Source organism: Silene latifolia, chromosome 8, assembly GCF_048544455.1.
Source record: "Silene latifolia isolate original U9 population chromosome 8, ASM4854445v1, whole genome shotgun sequence".
Taxonomy (NCBI): Eukaryota; Viridiplantae; Streptophyta; class Magnoliopsida; order Caryophyllales; family Caryophyllaceae; genus Silene; species Silene latifolia.
The window spans coordinates 45,869,285-45,889,236 of record NC_133533.1 but is presented as its reverse complement, the minus strand read 5'-3'; the positions used below and the strand labels follow the sequence as shown (position 1 = coordinate 45,889,236).

Here is a 19,952-nt window from a genome sequence, read left to right as displayed (position 1 = left end):
AACAGCTCAAAGCGCAAAGACATTAAATCATAAACTGCGCATGTGCTACACAACAAAGATAAGTAGCACCAAAGTGGAATACTGAGAAAAAGGAAATAAAAATATGTAAACATTTAAGTCTAACAAATTTCCTATGTGAGCTCCGAAATTTATCCACAAAATAAAGGAGCGCGGGAGCAATAGACGATATATTAGGGTCTCGATTCAGATTAGCAATTTTGAGATGACATGTACGGTGAAAAGCAGTTAAATTATACGTCCACATGGGAGGGGGTATAGCATTAAAAGAATTAGCACGAGTCAAATGAGGTAGCTTACTTTGAGTATTAACAATAATAAAATTACCGCTAATTACCTCAGGTAGGTAGCTCTCAATGGAATCATCGATAAAAGGGTGTAATACCTCATCCATGCTAGGAGCAAATACCGACTCAGCTGTCCTTTTCTTGCCCTCAGTGGAATTCGTCCCGTAAATCTCAGCCTCAAGTGCATCTAACTCGGCCTTGAATAAGGGGGATTCACCGTAACCGTTATCGTCGTCAAAATCGTCATTTAAATCAAACCCACATGACGAATCATAGCTCCCAATGGCCAACTCAGTCGATCGAGCAGAATAATCACTCGATCGACCAACTTCCTCCTGAATTCCACTCGATCGAGTGGAATTATCACTCGATCGAGCACTTTCTCCTGGCAAATCACTCGATCGACCTATATTAGTCACTCGATCGAGTGATTCCTCCCTGTCTGGCTGAAATCTTCGCGTGAGGCATTGAAATAAGATAGAAACTCGTCATCCGAGTCATAGAGGTCATCCTCGGCATTGGGTAACATGGTTTCCTCAGGGGAAAGACCGCTCAAGAAGGTATACCTCTTCTTCTTGCATCTCAGTTGCTAACTGAGCAACTACAGACTTGAGCTCATCAACTCGCGAGTAGAATTGTCTATCATAATCTTGATGAGCTTGCAATTGAGATGCAATTGTCTCCAATAAAGATTTCAGCTCCGCAATTTCTTCTTCTTGCATATCGGGAGGATCTTGTTGCGGTGGCCATTGATAGGGTGGATGTGGCGGCACAACTACAGCTGCTTGACTAACTTGACTACGCTGCCTGAACGCGTAAACTTCCTCATTCTCTGCCAAACAAAGAACTGCATCGTGCCCAGCAGCACCACATCTCCCGTAGTAAATCACCGGCTGTTCCATATAATAGGACATTGGTGATGGGTCAAAGGTACTCAAGCCTTCCCTTTGACGGTCTTTCACCTAGAACTGTCTAGGTAGTACCTGTAAGGCCTATCAAAACAGCACTAAACAAAAGATTAAAACGGCCTCAAGGGAAAAATCGAGGTCGCAAAAGATAAAATTAAACAAATAAATAAATAGATTGCCTCCCGTGCAACGGCGCCAAATTTTGATCTTTTGTCGTTTTGTACCAAAAATAAATACCTAAGTTACTACTAATGAAGTCGGTAAGTAGGGTCGATCTCCACAGGGAGGCTAAGTTGCTATCTATCCTGTTTAATTTGGTGTCGGTGTCACATAAATGGGGGTTTTGAATTGAATTGGACTAACTAAACTACTGAAACTAAAGGCAAGAGAAGGGAATAAAGGAAATTAAAAATAAGAGAAAGGAAGTATGCTAGGAGTCGGTCTACCGTGGCAGCTATCAGATCTTATACTATCGGGAATACTAAGGCGATTAGACTATCGATAAGAAGAGCTATGGTCGTCACCTTTCGGTCCTTAAACCGCCCTAAAGCGTAAACGACTTAACTTTCGCCCTCACCGCAATACCCTATTGTAATTAAGCAAGCCTTCCCTTCCAATCTTTCGATCTAGGTCGGGGTTAACTAAATTTATGGTCTCCTGCATGCATTCATTCGAATAGGATAACAATTAAATTGCCTAATACAATTCCTATCGCAAGACTAATCTATATAAGTCAATTAAAACATCGCTACCACGACTTCCCTAATCCTAACATACTAAGGGGATTTAGCTAGACATGGAAATAAGGGAAACAAGCATAAAGGAAATAAGAATAATAAACATTAAGTTAAAAGGAGAGAAAGGAAGAAAGAATTACTGAATTTAAAAGATCCTAAATGAAGAACCAAAGTGATGGCAAGATATCCGAACCGAGAGAGAAAAGGAACGAAGTAAAGTGTGTGTGAGAGAGTTTACAATGACATACTGACTTCCTATTTATAAGAAAATAGGATTAGCTAAACCTAATTGACGGAAATTAACTAAAAAGTCCAAGCCCGTCAAGGATTGTTGCTCGATCGAGCACTTAAGGCTCTCGATCGAGTGATATCCCTTAGCATTCCTCTCGATCGAGAACAATTCCTCTCGATCGAGGACTTCTTTCCCTTTAATCACTCTATCGAGAAGAGGTAGCTCTCGATCGAGCAAATGGGCTCTCGATCGAATAGAAATAGTTCTCGATCGAGCACTTCTCAGCGCGTAATTCCTGCTTCGCGCACTGAACTTCAAATGGCTGCCATTTCTTCGTTACTTGGTCAAACAGGGTGATTCCGGTGGCATTGGAAAGCTAAAGGGACAAACTTTCATCTCCAATTGGAATCACCTGAATATATGTTGTAGAACTCGAGATATGGCTCTTACAAGCAGGAACTAGCAAATTGAAGCACTCTCTTGGCTCGCCTAACTTCCTTACTCCAATGCGCATCTCAAAATAGCTTCATTCCCGCTCCAAATTCACTCTTCCTCCAAATGCATGCTAAAAGGATGGTAAAAGGCTTGATTTCACTACTTTTGGGTTCATTCCTGCAAATAAGACAAAACAAACCAAAGTAGCATATTCGGGGCATTTCGTAGCATAAAACCACGATAAAAGCATAGAAATACGTGCATAAAATAGGCTAATAAGACTATATAAAATGCACGTATCAGCGAACTCGAGGAACAACAATTATTATTTAATTATGTGATAATTGAATAATAAAATTTATGAGACAGGTTTTAGTTAATTAATTGTTAATTCACTAAAATTGTACTAATTGATTAATGTGATTAATATTAGTACGTAAATAACATGTGTAGTGGTACACGTATATTTACGGAGTGATTTGGACGAATTAATTATAGAAGTATTTAAAGATGAAACGATGTTTAAAATAAAATTACAGTATTTGTGCGACAAATATAAGAACCAATATGGACCCGTAAATGGGCAAGTGGACCGTGTAAAATAGAGTAGTGGATGATTAGGAACATAATCATTTCACCTTACTTTAGATACTACCATAATTCATCTTATATAGATTTTGCATGTGATGTAAGATTAAAAAAAATATAAGACAATTTGTCCACTACAACACTCCACCCACCCGCCACTTTCCCTTCCTATTTACTCCATCCTTTGTTCATTTATATACTACATCATTTTGTATGTTTTGCATGTGAACATTAATCTATCATCTCTCTAAAATTATTATTCATTATTACTAAGAAGTTAGTAATACTTTTTATTACTAAGAAATGTTAGTAATATTACAAATAATATCAAGGGTATAATTTTAACAAGTTTCTAGTTAAATATTTTTTATTATTTTTGGGTAAGTTCTTGGGTGCATCTTGAAGGAGATCTTCTCTTTGAAGATTTGTAAGGAGGATCATCCATTTGTTATAAGCTCAAGAACAAACTAGAAAGATGAATTAGTTTGTGCCCTTTTTACCATAAAATCAATGTAAGGAAATTGTTTTTCTTTAAACTTTCTTTTTATGCTTTTATATTTTCATGCATGTTACATATATCACCTAAATGATAAATTATGAGATAATTTAATTTTTATTAGAGAGTCTAATATGGATCTATGATCTTTCAACTTACCACTGACTTCTGTTAGTTGTACTTAGGTATTTATTTTTGGTACCTGACGACGGTAACAAATTTTGGCGCCGTTGCCGGGGAGGCAACTACTTTATTTATTTGTTTAATTCTGTCTGTTTTTTAGCCTCAAGAGATTTTTTCCTTGAGGTCGTTCTAATCTTTTGATTTAGTCCTGTTTTGATAGGCCCTACAGGTCCTACCTAGACAGTTCTAGGTAAAAGATCGTCAAAGGGAAGGCTTGAGTACCTTTGACCCGTCACCTATGTCCCATTATATGGCGCAGCAGGTGATTTACTGCAGGAGATGTGGTGCTGCTGGGCACAATGCAGCTGTTTGCCCAGCTGAGAACGACGGGGTCTACGCATTCAAGCAGCATAGAGGAGCTAGTCAACCTCCTATAGTTGTGCCGCCTCATATACCCTATCAGCGAGGCTATCAAAAGCCTCCATTTATCTGGCCACCGCGACAAGAAGCTCCTCCCCCTGATAAGCAGAAAGAAGAGATTGCGGAGCTGAAATCTTTAATGAAGGCACTTGCACTCAAAAGGCAAGAATATGATAGACAGGTTTGTGCGCAAATTGATAAGCTCGAGTCTGACATAGCTCAGCTAGCTGATGAGTCGAAAATTAGGCAACTAGAGGAAGCCTGCGTTACCTATGCAGAGAGCGGTTTTTCCCATGAAGAAACCGTGTTGCCTAATGCCGATGATGATTTTTATGACTCGGATTACGAAGTTCTATCAGATAATGATGCCTTACACGAGGATTTTAGCACTGTACAACAAGAATCACTCGATCAAGTGACATATATTAGTAGATCGAGTGAAATACCTGAAGAATCGTTCGATCGAACACTTTATTCCACTCGATCGAATCGCTTAGAGGAACTACTCGATCGAGATGTTTCATGCACTCGATCGAGTGAAAATCAAGAGGAGAGTCTTCGATCAAGTAATATTTCTACTCGATCGACGGAATTGGCCAGTGTAAGCAATACAACGTCATGTGGGTTTGTTCTAGATGATGATTTTGCTGAAGATAATGGTTACGGTGAATCTCCTCTATTCAAGGCCGAGCTGGATGCGCTTGAGGCTGCGATTTACGGGACGGTTTCCACAGAGGAGGATGACGAGGCAACTGAGTCGGTAATTGCTCCTAGCACGGAAGAGGTAATATCTTCCTTTGTCGATGATTCCATCATTGAGAGCGACCACACCGAGGTAGTTAACAATAATTATATTATTGTTTGGTTAAATAGTACATTGCCTCATTTGACTCATGCTTCATATTTTAATGCCATACCCCCTTCTAGCTGGACAAGTAATTTAATAGTTTTTCGCCGTACTTATCGTCACAGACTTGTTAATCTGAAACGGTGCCTTAAATTATTGTTAATTGCTCCTGAGCTCCTTTATTTTGTGGAAAAATTTAGGAGTTGTCATAGGAAATTTGTTAGGCTTAAACAGTTGTACATTGTTATTCCTATATCTTTATTCCACTGTGGTGCTACTTACATTTTTGTGTAGCACATGCGCAAAAATTGTTTGATCGATTCTTTCGCGCGCTTTGAAATTTGTTTTTGACCGGGCTAATTATAGAGGCTCGAGGAAAAGAAGGTCGAGCTGGGACCTGTCTGAAACTAGCGCTACCCCGGAGGCAGCCCGGAGAGATTTTATTTTTAGTTGTTTTTTTAGAACATTTCATTTTATTTTAGTTGTAATAATTGGTCTTCGTACCATAGACTGTATCAGTTATGCTTGGTTTGTTAGTTTTGTGGGCTATTTTATTGCGTCTTTGCAGGAACATACTGAGGAAGACTCGATTGAGTACTTTTTGTACTCGATCGAGAACTTTTGCTGCTGTTCTAATTCGATCGAGCACAAATTCTACTCGATCGAGTACCTACCACAAAGATGACCACTCTATCGAATGTAATTTCCTCTCGATCGAGCTGTTTTGGATGCCCATTCCACTCGATCGACCATTATTCCCTTTCGATCGAGCGGTTTTGACTTGGATTCGCTTCCTGTGATGTTGATGAAGCTTTTAGCGACCTACCACGTTGCCGGCTGGTTTTGGGAGGTCCCTTATTCGCGCAATCTTGTGAGCTTTCCGTATTTACTCTCTTTCTCTTTTAGTTTGCATTTCCTTTCCATGTTTTGGTACAATGAGGGCATTGTACGGTTTGGTTTGGGGAGGTTATGCATCCATATCTGTGTCTGCATGTTGTTTTTATTGCACTTCTGTTGTCACGTTTAATTTCTGTATGCATTGTTTATTTTTTATAAAATTCAAAAAATCTCATAAAAATAAAAAAAATTCAAAAATAAAAAAAAAAATCACGTTTATTTTAGCATATAGGTTGAGTCGGAACAGTAGATTTCAATGATGAAAATGCACTATAATTGTCCTTTTTACTTAAGCCTTGCATAAAACTAATTATCTTTTTAGCTTTGTCTTTTGCTTATCTACGAGTTAATGTTAAATTTAGCTGAACGAATAGACTTGACCTGAAAATTTTGGCAACCTACTTATAATTTCTAAGATTTAGAGTCTTATATAACTGGTGTCATTTATGACCAGTTTCATGTAGGATTGTGAGTAGTTACTCCTTGCATAACATGTATCATCAATTTGCACGTATATGAAATTCAATTGCTTTTTGCCTGCATACATTCGGGTTAGTGGTTGGTGTCACATGCAGGGAGGTGCTTACAATTTCCCCTTTCTTTCATTTTTACCCATTAAACTCCACATTTAGCCAAATTTGCCTGTTGACCCTTAGCTACATTCCAAATTTAGCCTGCCTTATCAAGCTAGTTTTGTGTATGTTTTTGCGGTATATATTTTATTGTGCCGAGTTTGGCTTGTTTCCACTGATTTGGAGTTGGTAATTTATAAAGAAAAAAGAAGAAGGAAAAAACGTGAAAAAGAAGAAGAAAAAAAAAAGAAAGAAACCGAAAAAAAATAGAAAGAAAGAAAGGAAAAAAAAGATGTTGTTTGATGAGACGGTTTATGCTCCTATGCTTTTATTTACATTTATTGAGGAGTATTTTCAGTTCGGTTTGGTGAGTTTTGTGTCAAATGAAGAGCATATGCGCTTAATTCTATAATTGAGTGAGAACTGGATGTTGTCATATGGTTTTGTTTAGGTACTAGCTTGGCCGCCTATACCTCCACATTCCCATAAATGTTTTGCCTTTTCTTACCCATTGCCTCACTTTACCATATTTTTGTAAGCCCTCGGCTGTGACGGACCTTGTTTGGTTGGAATGTATGTACGGTAGCTAGAATTGTCTATCATATTGGTTGCATGCATGTTTATGTGGGCCGTAGTCTACGTGAGTGACTATTTGTCTTTCTCTCTTACAAATATATGTTCACCCTTTTCTTCATGAGAGAAGAGTGACCCTTGAGAGTCCAATTTTAAAGGTCTTGCAAGGTCGACGGTTCAGCTTTATTATAAACATCTTATAACTCGTTTGCATTTGACTGTTTTGCTATAAGTGTTAGTTTGCTTGCATTAAATTGGTTTAATTGGGCATTTGTAGCTAGCTCTGAGTTATCTTTTCCGTTCCATTAGTTTGCATTTAGTTTACTCGAGGATGAGTAAAGGTTTGGTTTGGGGAGATTTGATACATGCATTTTATATAGTCCTTTTAGGCCTTTTTATGCACGTATTTCTATGCTATTATCGTAGTTTTATGCTACGAAATGCCCCGAATATGCTATTTTGTTTTGCTTTGCCTTATTTGCAGGAATGGAACAGAAAGTAGTGAAATCGAGCCTTTTACCGTCCGTTTTGGATGCATTTGGAGGAAGAGTGAATTTGGAGTGGAAATGTAGCTGTCGTGGGATGCGTGAAGCCATTTCGGGAGCTAAAAAGACAAGTCAAAGCTGAAACTAACGAAATTATGAGCTGCTGAAGTTAGATATCACTCGATCGAGTACTTTACTAGTCGATCGAGTGGTTTTGGATGGAATAGTAGGTCGATCGAGTATGTATTATGGTCGATCGAATAGCTTCAATTTAGGGTTTGCTCGATCGAGTATATTTTCTACTTGATCGAATGGTGTGAGCTTAATTCTGCTCGATCGAGCAGTTCTAAAGGGCTCGATCGAGTATTTTCTATTGGGCTCGGGCCTTTTTAGCTTTAATTCGTCATTAGGTCAAATAAAATTCCTATTTTTCTATAAATAGGAAGGAGGGACGTCATTTTGTAACTCTCTCTGACTCTCTCACTCTACACATCTTGGACTGCGTTCCTCGATACTTTTCCTTACTCTTTCTCTGTAAACATTCTTTTCATTTGCTCTTTTCCCGGATTCTTTTCACTGTAACTTTCTCTCTTTCCCTTTTCTCCGTTATTTATGTTTTTGTTTATTTCTCTTTTTATTTCTGTTCCTCCCTTTATTATGTTTATCTAATTCTCTCTCTGCTAGGATTAGGAGAGTCGATGATTATTGTTAATTGCTAATTAGTTTGCAGATCTGTCGTTGTTATTATGTCTCTGTTGTTTATCCCTGCTTTAATTGTATCTTGCCAGTTGAGTCGACGCAATTAGCTTATTTAACATTGGTAAGCCTTGACCTAGATCGGAAGGTTGGAAGGGGTGAGACCTGCAGTGAACATTAGGATGCTTTAGTGAGGGCGGAAGCTAAGCCAATAGTATTTTATGGCGAATTGAGACCGGAAGGAGATATTCGTTGCCCCTTGGACCGATACAAGCGACCGATTTGTGACCTTAGCTGCAATGGACCGATAATCATTGATGACCCGACATCCTAGTTCCCTTTTCTTATTGTTAATCTTTCTTTTATTTCCTCTTGCCTTAATCTCAGTAGTTTAGTTAAATCAATTCAAACCCCCATCCTGCGACCATAGACATACCGAATTGACGAGTAGATAGTGACCGCCTCCCTGTGGAGATCGACCCTACTTACCGCTGACTTCTGTTAGTTGTACTTATTTATTTATTTTTGGTACCTGACGACGGTATCAAGAGGCTGTCGACGAAGCTTTTTCCCTTCCTTTCTGACCCGAGTGGCCTAGGCCGTTGGGACTGGGTCACTGCTGGCTTTGCGGTCCTCATTCGCTGTATGAGGGCCATGGTTCGTCCGGAGTTGATAGAGAAGGAGACTTCTCCTGCTACTGTTGGCCTTGGACTGTTACTGGAGGTATGAACCTCCATTTCTTTTCATGAAAGATAATTTCTTTATCGAATCACGAAAGATCGTTATTGATTATCTTGTTTTATAGGCGTGGGTGTACTCCTACTTTCCGAGCCTCGCGCCCAAGAGGACGGAGCCAGGGGAGAGAGTGACAGGGCAGTGGTATACCTATCAAAAATAACCAACTAGCTCTAACTAATATAGCTAGGGAAGTCGGGTCGATCTCCACAGGGAGATGGGAAAATGTCAGCTTTGTCTAAGTTCGTCTCGGTAACCAACTTGGGGGTTTTGATTTGGTTGTTCTAAACTAAGAGGGTTGAGAAAGTGAAAAAGGCAGGAGAATAAAGATTAAGCAGTTAAGGGAAAAGCAGTTAAGACAATCGGTTCACCATGATTATTCAGTCAAGCAACCTAGGTCTCAGGTCAATGCAAGTATATTCTATGGGGTAGTGAATATCTCCTTCCAGTCTCAATTCGCCCTAAAGCACAAATAGCTTAGCTTCGCCCTCACTACGGTGCCTTAATGTTCCTTACGAGTCTCACCCTTTCCAACCTTCCGGTCCAAGTCAAGGTTTACTACGATAAAATGATTAATTGCGTCGACTCAATTAGACAGAAACAATTAACTGTAGCGATTAACAACAAAGACTACAAAAGCATTAACCTAATATAGCGATAACTATTCCTTCATAATCATGGATTCTCTAGTCTTAGCAAGAGGGAATTAGCTACACATCATTATCGACTCAACAACAATAATATATAGACAATCGGAATTAAACATGATAATAATGAAAATGAAGAGATGAAATAAGCAATAATAAAAGTAATAATAGAAAGGAAGGAATTCAAATAACCATTATGATTAAGAAATTAAAAAGGAATAATAATACCGATTCCAAGTCTGAATCCGAGTACAAAAGAGTAAAGAAGAGAGAACCAGTGAGTAAGATCAAGGAGAGGTAAGTGAGGAAGAGTTACGCAGTCTACTCCTTTTAGTAGCACACGAAAATCTCCCCCTTAAACCTAATCCAAAGCCTAATTACAAAAGCCCATACAAAAATAGGTGGAAAAATACAAATACAAGGCAAACCACTCGATCGAGTGGAATAAAACCGCTCGATCGAGTAAACTAAGCAAAATTCCCCTTGATCGAGTAGAAATACTACTCGATCGAGTAACTCCTTATTGTGGCCTGCTCGATTGAGTAGATAGATAACTCGATCGAGTGATCTTCATGGTATAAAGCATTCGATCGACTAGATAAGTGGTCGATCGAGCTATATTAGCACACGAGGCACTTCGACACCTTCCGAAATCATCTCACGCGTCTTCAAAGTGATAGATTCCAAGCTCCGGCTCCTTGTTCTCCATAAATATATGAAAAAGGGGCGAGTTTGGGCTCGATTTATCTCCTCTTTGGTCTATACCTGCAATTTACACAAGACAAACCAAAGTAGACTATTCGGGGGTATTTGTAGCTAAATGCCACGTAAAATAGTACAGAAATGCGTGTAAAAATGAGGTAAAAACCTTATATAAAACTCACGCATTAGAGAGCTTATCCCGTCGTGAGGGATTGGGTGATGTGTCGCAAGAAGAGCCAGCGTTCCTTCCACGACGCTCTGCAGCCGGACGGCGTGAGTATCTTCGAGCCACTTTTCTTTGTTCACTTTTTCATTGCTCTCTTTCGAAACCGATCATTTGAATGACCTCTTGTTGCTTTTCATAGTGGGTGCCCATACCTTGGGTGGACTACACTGGCGCTCCTCCTTTTGTGGCTGAGGTCCTTCGACCTAGGAGCTCGAGCCGGTTGCTTTTGAGGACGTCGATGGGTCCTGTGTGGTACTTGGGCGAGCGCTTGGCTCGTCAGTGCTCCCGAGATGTCTTGACAATTCCCATTGATCCTCCTCGGACAATGTTCAGGGAGCCTTCCGATGCTGAGAGGGAGGCTGACTTAGCTGGCTTCGGTGGCGACGCCCTCCTTCTTCCTGGTAAGGACTACTCGACGTTCCTCTACGGGAGGTTGGCGTACTGGCCAGTCGTGGTAAGTGCTTTATTCTTTTTCGATTGATATGAAAACATGATGAATGATCATCAATTAATTAAAACCATTTGAATTTTGCAGGAGGTTGAGGTGGCGGGCATCGAGCCCCCAGCGTACCCCGAGACCCTCGAGTACACTGATGCGACAGGGATGACGACGATCTCCGAGGTTCGCGACTTTGACGCGGGGTGAGAGATCTTTGGTCTAGGCGAGTGGCGATCATCGATTCGGAGGGTATGCTCCCCAATTTAATCAGCTTTCGTATAAGAATACACTTGTTTAAACTTATCAAATTATTGAGGATCCTTGAAATGTAGGTTGCGCCATCCCGGTTCGTGGTTTTGTGGAGGGTATCCAACCGGCTACGGGCTACTACCATCGAGCCACTTGCTGGCGGTCGAGGACGTCAGGTATAAACCTTCCATTTACTTCATTTTTGAATTTTCTAACTTTCTTTATGTTTGAAATGATTGACATGAGCCAATTCTTGTCGTTTGTAGAGGGAGCGTGACTTGGAGCGAGAGCTTGCCCAGTCTCGGGAGGAGACAGCTCGCCTGCTGAGGGAGCTAGAAGTCCGCGACACGGAGATCGCTGCTCTCAAGGCGAGAGTCACCGAGTTGGGCGGCGACCAGCAGTAGTTTGTTGCTCATTGTCGTTTTTGTTGTTGGCCGTACTTCACAGACTTTTGTACATTTTGGAACCTTCATTTTGCACTTTATACACATTGTTTCGGGCTCGAGCCCCCAGTTTGGTGTACATATACCCTTTTTGGTTGTATATATGATGGCCTGAGTGCCTTTGCTCTTGGGTTGTATGTTTGTACCTGCAGGTTAGCTTTGAACAGGTTTGGTAGATGACGGTTTACGCCGTCATGCTGCCGACATTTACACAGAAATTCACATAGGATATACATTTGTACACATGGCCTAAATTAGCGCAAGACAAAGACTCGAAAATGCAAAAAAATTACTGAAAATGACCGGACGGTAGGGAGGGTTACCCCCTAAAAAAAAGAAAAAAATAGAAATATATAAGTTTGAAATGTGAAATGGAATGCGAGTGAAATAACTCCCCCAAAAAAAGAAAATTAAAAAAGAAATGTGTAAGTTTGAAAATGAATATCTAAATTGGTGAAATGATTCCCCAAAAAAGAAAATTAAAAAGAAACGTATAAGTGTGCTGAAATGACGAAAATGCCGATATTGCCTCGAATTGCGTGCCCGTCGAATTTAGGAAACGCGCAACATGGTAATTTGACGGATTTACCAAAATAATAACCCGTATGAATAGGAAATTATTCTTGGAGGAATTAGAAAAGATCCAACGCGGAAAATCACAGAAAGAAGGCTTAGGAAGAGGCGCAGCAGGTGCTGCGCCTGTTCCCCAGTGTGTCTGTCCTGACAGATTTTAGGAAACAGCTTTTAGTATAAATATAGACGTCGAGGGAGGTTTTATTCACATAATTCTTCCGTCTTTCTCTCGTCTTATTACATAAAAGCTCTCTAATTAAGCATACATCATGAATACTCTTGAAATCCGTCTGAAAGAGTCGACAAATGAGTCCTCTAATGTGAAGAAACACGATATGGGCGCCTATAATTTTGGATCGATCTTGAGTTTGAAGCTGATCAAGGTAGTCAAACCATTCCTAGATGCTTGTCTTGATTATTGGGACCCGAATTATCACGTATTTGCCTTTCCTGGAGGCGATATTTGCCCATTTCCCGAAGAAATTGCTGCGATCGGTGGTTGGGACTCGGAACATTTGCCTGCTATACCCTCTACTTCTCAAGGGTATAAAAATAAGTTCAGAGATTTGCTTGGGTTGACAAGAGCTGAGGTTGACCGTCTTGTGACCTCAAAAGGAGTGCGAATGTTAGACTTCATCGATCGATTCATAACCAGGGCAGATCCTACCATTTCCTATGTTGCAAGGCGAAGGGCATTCGGATTTTGCCTACTGCATATATATGTTCTTCAAGGGCTTGTTGATGAGTATTTGAGAGGTGACCCTCGTTACTTGAGCTTAATTGAGCAAATGGAGCTGCGTAGGAGCCCAGCATGCCTGTGTTTAGGAGAGATCATGTTGGGGTTAGATAACAGGAAAACCAACCGCGACCTTCCTTATTGGGAAAACAAACTGAAGAGTGATGATGGCCCCTTGATTAGATGGATCGTACCATGGTGGCATCTCAAATCTGTCACTGGAGTATCGTCCTTGGATCCTACCCGATCGGTGCGCATTCCTGGCTTGGAGTTTATGATATGCATCTTCCCGGGGAGGTTTATGAGGCAGGTTGGATTGAAGCAGATGATTCCGAAGCTTGATACCGTCCCGCAGACCACTATGGCCCTTACCACTGAAATCCGAAGAGAATGGGCCATCAAATGGGCTCAAAGAAACGTGTGGTTTTTGAATTCTTCTGTTAGTGCTCTATGGGTGTCTGATTCCTATACGCGGTGGAGGAAAGCTACTACTCCGAAGGAGCGCGAGAGATTGAGGAAGCGTGAGCCTGTTGACTACAAGGTTCATGATGTAGAAAAGGAGAAAGAGAAGCATCTGACTGAGGGAGAGGAAGAAGCCGGGTTTCGTGTTGTTCATCCTTCGAAGAAACCGAAAACTTCTCCTGCCATGGAAAAGGTGGTTGATAAGAATGGCAAGGCAAGACCACGAGAGAGACCGTTGATGATTAGGTCTGAAGTGGCGCAAGAGCGTCCGGCTCGAGGTCGAGACAAGAAATATGATAAAAATGACAAAGGCAAAGGGAAAATGGAAGAATAATCTGAGTCTTTATTATTATTTATTATTATTATTATTATTGTTTGTAATAAGAAGGCGGGGTTTTTAGAATCCTAGCCTATTTTTTTTATGTAGCATATTATTATTAAAAGAAATGAAATAAAAGAGGTTGATTGGTTATGAAACCACTGGGATTTTCTATTATTATTCTTGTCGAATTCCAAATGCATATGCAAATGTCCTTCTATTTACATTTAAAATAATGGGTTGTATCTTGCGAAGGATTGCCTACGTATTCATTTAAAAAAATGAAATCAAATCCTTGCGCGTAGTTCAAGTAAATGTAAAAGAATAATTGTTCTAAGCAAGAGCTTGTAGTGAACTAGAAAATAAGCATGGGCTTTTTACTTACTCCTAAAGTGCAATTCTATTTATTTGATGATATGAGGATGGCAAATCGTCAAAATGCAAGAGCAAGGTGACGTTAGCTTTATTTAGCTTGGCCAGGGGCCGTTTATTTCGTGCCATAGGAGCGACACATGGGGTTACGCGAGGCGCGTCTTGTTCCTATTCTAGGCATAATAACGTTTCAATTGGTCGAGGTTTGTCGGGTTGGCAAATTCATTCCCATCTAAGTCTGTGATCCTAACCGCACCCCCTGGAAGTATGGACTTGACTAGAAATGGTCCGGCCCAGTTGGGTTTGAATTTCCCTCGTGGATCGGCAGGTAAAAGAGCTCTAATTGATTTGAGGACCAAGTCTCCTTCTTTGATATTCCTTGTCTTAACCCTTTTGTTGAAGGCTCGTTTGATACGTGCCTGATATGTTTGCACATTATGCAATGCGCACAATCTTCGTTCATCCAGGAGGATAAGTTCTTCGTATCTATCCTTCTTCCAATCGGCTTCCGGGATTTGACCTTCGAGTAAAATACGCAAGGATGGTATTTCGAGCTCGACTGGTTGCACGGCTTCCATGCCGTAGGTCAAATAGGAAGGGGTGGCCCCAGTGGGCGTCCTAACAGATGTGCGATATCCCCATAAGGCAGATGGTATCTTGCTTGGCCAATCTCGATAGTTGTCAATCATTTTCTTGAGGATTGTGACAACGTTCTTGTTTGCCGCCTCTACCGCACCATTAGTTTGTGGTCTATATGGCGAGGAGTGGTGATGCTTTATTTTGTACTTGGCTAGCAATTGCTCAGTCTCAGCCTGGAAATGTGACCCATTATCACTAATGATATCATGTGGGCAACCGTATCGACAGATGATGTTGGTTTGTATGAACTTTGCCACATTCTTGGCTGTGAGACTAGTGTAGAAAGCTGCTTCTACCCATTTGGTGAAATAGTCGATATCCACCAAAATGAAACAGTGACCTCTTATTCCGTCTAGGTGATCTTTCCGATGATGTTAATTCCCTGAGAAAAAGGCCAAGGAGATGTCATGGTGTAGAGTAGTGAAGGAGGGACGTGTTGCACATTCCGAAAATTTGGCGATTATGACAATGTCCGACATACTTGATGCAATCGGATTCTATTGTGGTCCAATAATACCCCAAACGTGTTATTTTCTTTGCCATCATTGGTCCACTCATGTGAGGGCCACATTCTCCATCATGGACTTCTTCCATCACTTTTCGTGCCTGTGAATGATCAAAGCAGCGCAGGATTACGCCAAGAGGCATTCTTTCATATAATTCTCTTTGCATGAGGACGTATTGGAAAGCTAGTAGGCGTATAGCACGTTGTCCCCTCTTGTCCATATCTGGTGGATAGGTGCCATTGAGTTTAAAGTTCAGGATTGCTTGGAACCAAGGTTCCTCTGTAATTTCTTCTTCATCTGTGATTTGGTGCACATAAGCCGATTCTGACCATCGTTCGATGCATAAAGGCATTTCTACCATATTATCCGGCATATTAATCAAAGATGCAAGTTTTGCAAGAGTGATGTGACCATAATTAGAGCATATTTAGTCCCCGAATTAGCCTTGTTCCCATGCTTTTTAGTGCATATTTGGGTCATTTATTGTCTTTAGTTCTTTGTTTTGCATATTCTTTGAGGTTTTGTGTCCTTGGTAGAAAAGGAGTGCAAACCTTGCATTTTCATGGCAAAATGAGGCTAAATTGATTGAATTCAATGACCAAGCATCAAGGAGAGACAAGATTAGAAGGCCTTTGTACATACTATAGTAGATGGGCAATGATGACAAAAGATCCTTGCATCCCCGAGGAAATCCCCAAGGATTTTATGAAGAAAAAGGAAGAAAAGAAGAAGGAACAAGACTGCCTGACAATCCGTGCGGATTGCCTAAAAGACGCCCGTCTTCACCCCACAATCCGTGCGTCTTCACCCCCAAGACGCCCGGACAAAAGCTCCAGAAGACGCCCGTCTTCACCACCTGGACGCCTGGGCAGAGACCGCCAAATCCGCCCGTCCCGTGCTAAAGACGCTCGGATTCCCAGACAGACCCATTTTGTCTTCTTCAAGCTTCAAGGAAGGATACACATCTTTTTCTAGAGACCGGAGTCTCCCTAGAGACCGGAGTCTTCCAAAAGAGACCGACGTTTCCTCAACAAGGGACTTAATCGTAATTTAAGCCCTTAGTTAACCCTAATTCATGCACCTAATCCCCACTATAAATACCCTATTAGTCTAATTAGAAGAGCATGTTCTTCTTAGCAATATTTAGAGTAGTTAATATCAATCAAATCTCTCTTTAATCTTGTAATCAACATTTAATCAAGTTTTAATACAAGTTTTATTTCCTTAATCTCTCTCTTGTTCATCCTTTATTTTGGGTAATTGAAGATTATTTGGGTTATTATTGGGAGATTGACAACCTCTCAATCAATCATTCAAGTACTTCTTTTATTCTTTGCTTTATTATTGGAATCATTAGTAGGTATAATTCTCTTAATCCCTCTTTAATTATTGTTAATCAGTTTAATTTATTCATCATGTTTCACTTTGTTGGTATGATTGACAACCTTGCTAGCATGTTCAATATGATAATGAGTGAGTAGTTACCTTAGCTAGGGTTAATGGGTAATTAGGGAAAATCAAGATGGGGGATGATTCATGCTTAAATTAATATGCTTTCATAGCTTATTTGCTTGCTTGTTGTGATCTCAACTTATGCACATGTTATGTTTGATGAAATGTGAGCCTACGAATCCTTGCATTTTTTACCCATCACCTATCTTTTCAATGAGACTTGTAAGACATAGACCAACTCGAGTCTCATTAGACCATGCATATTGTTGAGTAGGGAAGATTAAGTCGACTTGTAGGTGTTGTACAATCTAATCGATTCGGCTCCGGGACCCAAACTTTCCTAGGATTGTAAGATATAAACCAACTCGATCCATCACAACAATAATTGCTTGCTTATAACTTGAGAATATGTTTGTATGATCAATTCCCATGAATCCCCTATGACCCCATGACACCCTAGTGCCTTTTATCAATTGTTTACATCCCTTTTAATTCAACTTGCTTGTTTACTTTCATTGCTATTTAGTTTAGTGATCTTCTACATCAAACCCCAATTGTGACACCCTTAAGACACCACTAGTTGCAATAGAAATCTCATCTCAATTCCCGTCCCTTGGGATCCGACCTTTACTTGCCTCTTTACTAATTTTAGAGTTGTTTGTGAAGTTATAAATTGTGTTTTGGTCTAGGTGCTCCTAACGACAAGTAACCGAAAAATAGTAAACTCGACCAAAAATGGCGCCGTTGCCGGGGACGGTGTTAACTTGATTTAGATTTTCCTATATTGTTATTAGTTGTGTCTTTCTTTGCCTTGGGGAAGTAAAACTCCTCAAGGTTTGTTCTAATTGTTTTCGAGTTGTTTGATATTTTGCATGTCTAGAAGGTCACAAGGTGACTTGTTACCCTTTGATCGCGAAATTGAAAGGACTTTGACAACCAATAGGAGACTTGCTAGGAGAACTTTGAGAGGTATTAGTGAGGTTGTAGATATTCAACCAAATACTATTGAGTTCATCAACCCTTTTGCAAGAGAAGGTGAGGAGAACCCAACACAAAATCCAACACAAAATCAACCCACAATGCCTAAGTTTTCATCACATTCCGTACCCACCGAGGAGAACCTACCCAATGGTACTCCCACACCACAACATCTAACCGGAAATTTTATTGCCAAATCCGCATTTATCCAATTAGTCGAAAGAAGCCAATTTGGGGGGATGCCTAGTGAAGACCCTCATTCTCATATGGAGACTTTTTGTAACTATTGTGATGCGATTTCTCAAACCGGTGTAACTCAAGACCAAATTCGATGGGTCTTATTTCCTTTTCCTCTAATTGGCACCGCAAAACAATGGTTGAAAGGCCTTGATAAGGCTACTCTCGGAATTGATTCTTGGAAGAAGTGGGCTCTAGCTTTCTACAAAAAGTTCTATCCACCGGAAAAGACTAACATGCTAAGAGCTCAAATCACGGGCTTTAAGCAAAGGGATGAAGAATCTTTGTACGAATCTTGGGAGCGGTTTAAGGGAATTTGTCGCTCATGTCCTCACCATGGACTTAGCGAGTGGTTCTTGGTACAACAATTTTGGAACGGTCTTTATGAAGATTCAAGGAACATTCTCAACATAGGATCAAATGGAATGTTCACCGAAGTTGATGACAATCAAACTTGGAACAAAATTGAGGAAATGGCGGTCCATAACTCACAATATAGTAGACCTCGCAAGGCTACTAGAGGAGGAAAGCATGAAGTGGACTCCATTACTAAATTTGGGTGCTCAACTTAGTGCTCACATTGATACCATCAATTTGAAGTTTGAAAAAGCTATGACTAGACTTGAAGAAGCCTCAAAATCACCAAAGCATCATGTTAATGCCATGACGGCATCTTCATCAATACCAAGTGGGATATGTGAGAAGTGTGGAACTTTGGGACATGACCAAGGTGAATGTAGGGGAACAAATGAACAAGTGAATGCTTTCCAAGCATACAAGAGTGGTACCCCTTATTCAAACTATTACAATGAAAACACCAAATTCCATCCAAATCTCTCATACAAAAGCCAAAATGTTCAAAACCCTCAACCAACATACACCCCACCTCCCATGAGAAACCAAAATGAAAGACCCTTTTACAACCAAAACCAAGGTTACCAAAATCAAACTCCATACAATCAACAAAATGACCAAGGTTTTGATGTTCAAAAAGCAGTCCTCCAAATGCAAAAGAATCAACAAGAGTTTTCGAATCAATAGCAAAAGGATAGTCAAGCAAAGGAAATCACCATCAACAACATCCTAGCTCACACCAAAATGTTGGAAACCCATTTGACTCAACTAGCATCTTCAAGCTCACAAAGACAAAAGGGGCAATTACCACCTCAAAGTAATCCCCCAATACATGAAACGGTTAGTGCCATTCACTTGAGGAGTGGTACAAGGTATGAAGCACCGAAGAAGCAAGTTGAGGATGAAGTTGTGGAAGCTAGTGACAAAGATGAAATTGTGCAAAACTCCAAGGATGGAGAACCATCAAAAGAAGAAATTTCAAAGAAAAATGAAGACAGGGTCAAGGAGAAGGAGCCCATTGTGATTAGACTTCCTTTTCCGAGTCGTCAAGCCAAGCCCAAATTTGATGACCAACTTGGAAAATTTATGGAAATTGTGAAGAATTTGGAACTCTCAATTCCTTTCACGGAATTAATCAATCACGTGCCGGCCTATGCAAAATACATGAAAGACATCCTCACAAAGAAGAAGTCGATCCGGAAGGTTGAGACTATCGCCTTCACTAAGGTGAGTAGCACAATACTTCAAGGGATTTCACCCCCAAAACTCAAGGATCCGGGAAGCTTCTCAATACCGTGTACCATTGGCGACACCACGATCAACAAAGCCTTATGTGATCTAGGGGCTAGTGTGAGTGTTATGCCGTACTCGGTGAGTAAATGGTTGGGGATGGGAGAGCTTAAATGCACCAATATCACACTCCAAATGGCCGATAGATCGACGAAGACACCATTAGGGATATGGGAAGATGTTCCTATAAGAATTGGGAAATTTTTCATCCCGGTGGACTTTGTCATTGTTGACATGGAAGAAGACTCCAACATTCCAATCATTCTAGGAAGACCTTTC

The 19,952-nt window shown here is 40.5% G+C and overlaps 1 non-coding gene across 1 annotated transcript; it reads right to left on the bottom strand.

Annotated features, from left to right (window-relative positions):
* Positions 1–18,265: 18,265 nt before the first annotated feature.
* On the bottom strand, positions 18,266–18,372 carry LOC141597774 (small nucleolar RNA R71). The gene has a single exon (XR_012522991.1). It is a non-coding gene; the product is annotated as a small nucleolar RNA R71 (small nucleolar RNA).
* Between the last annotated feature and the right edge of the window lie 1,580 nt (positions 18,373–19,952).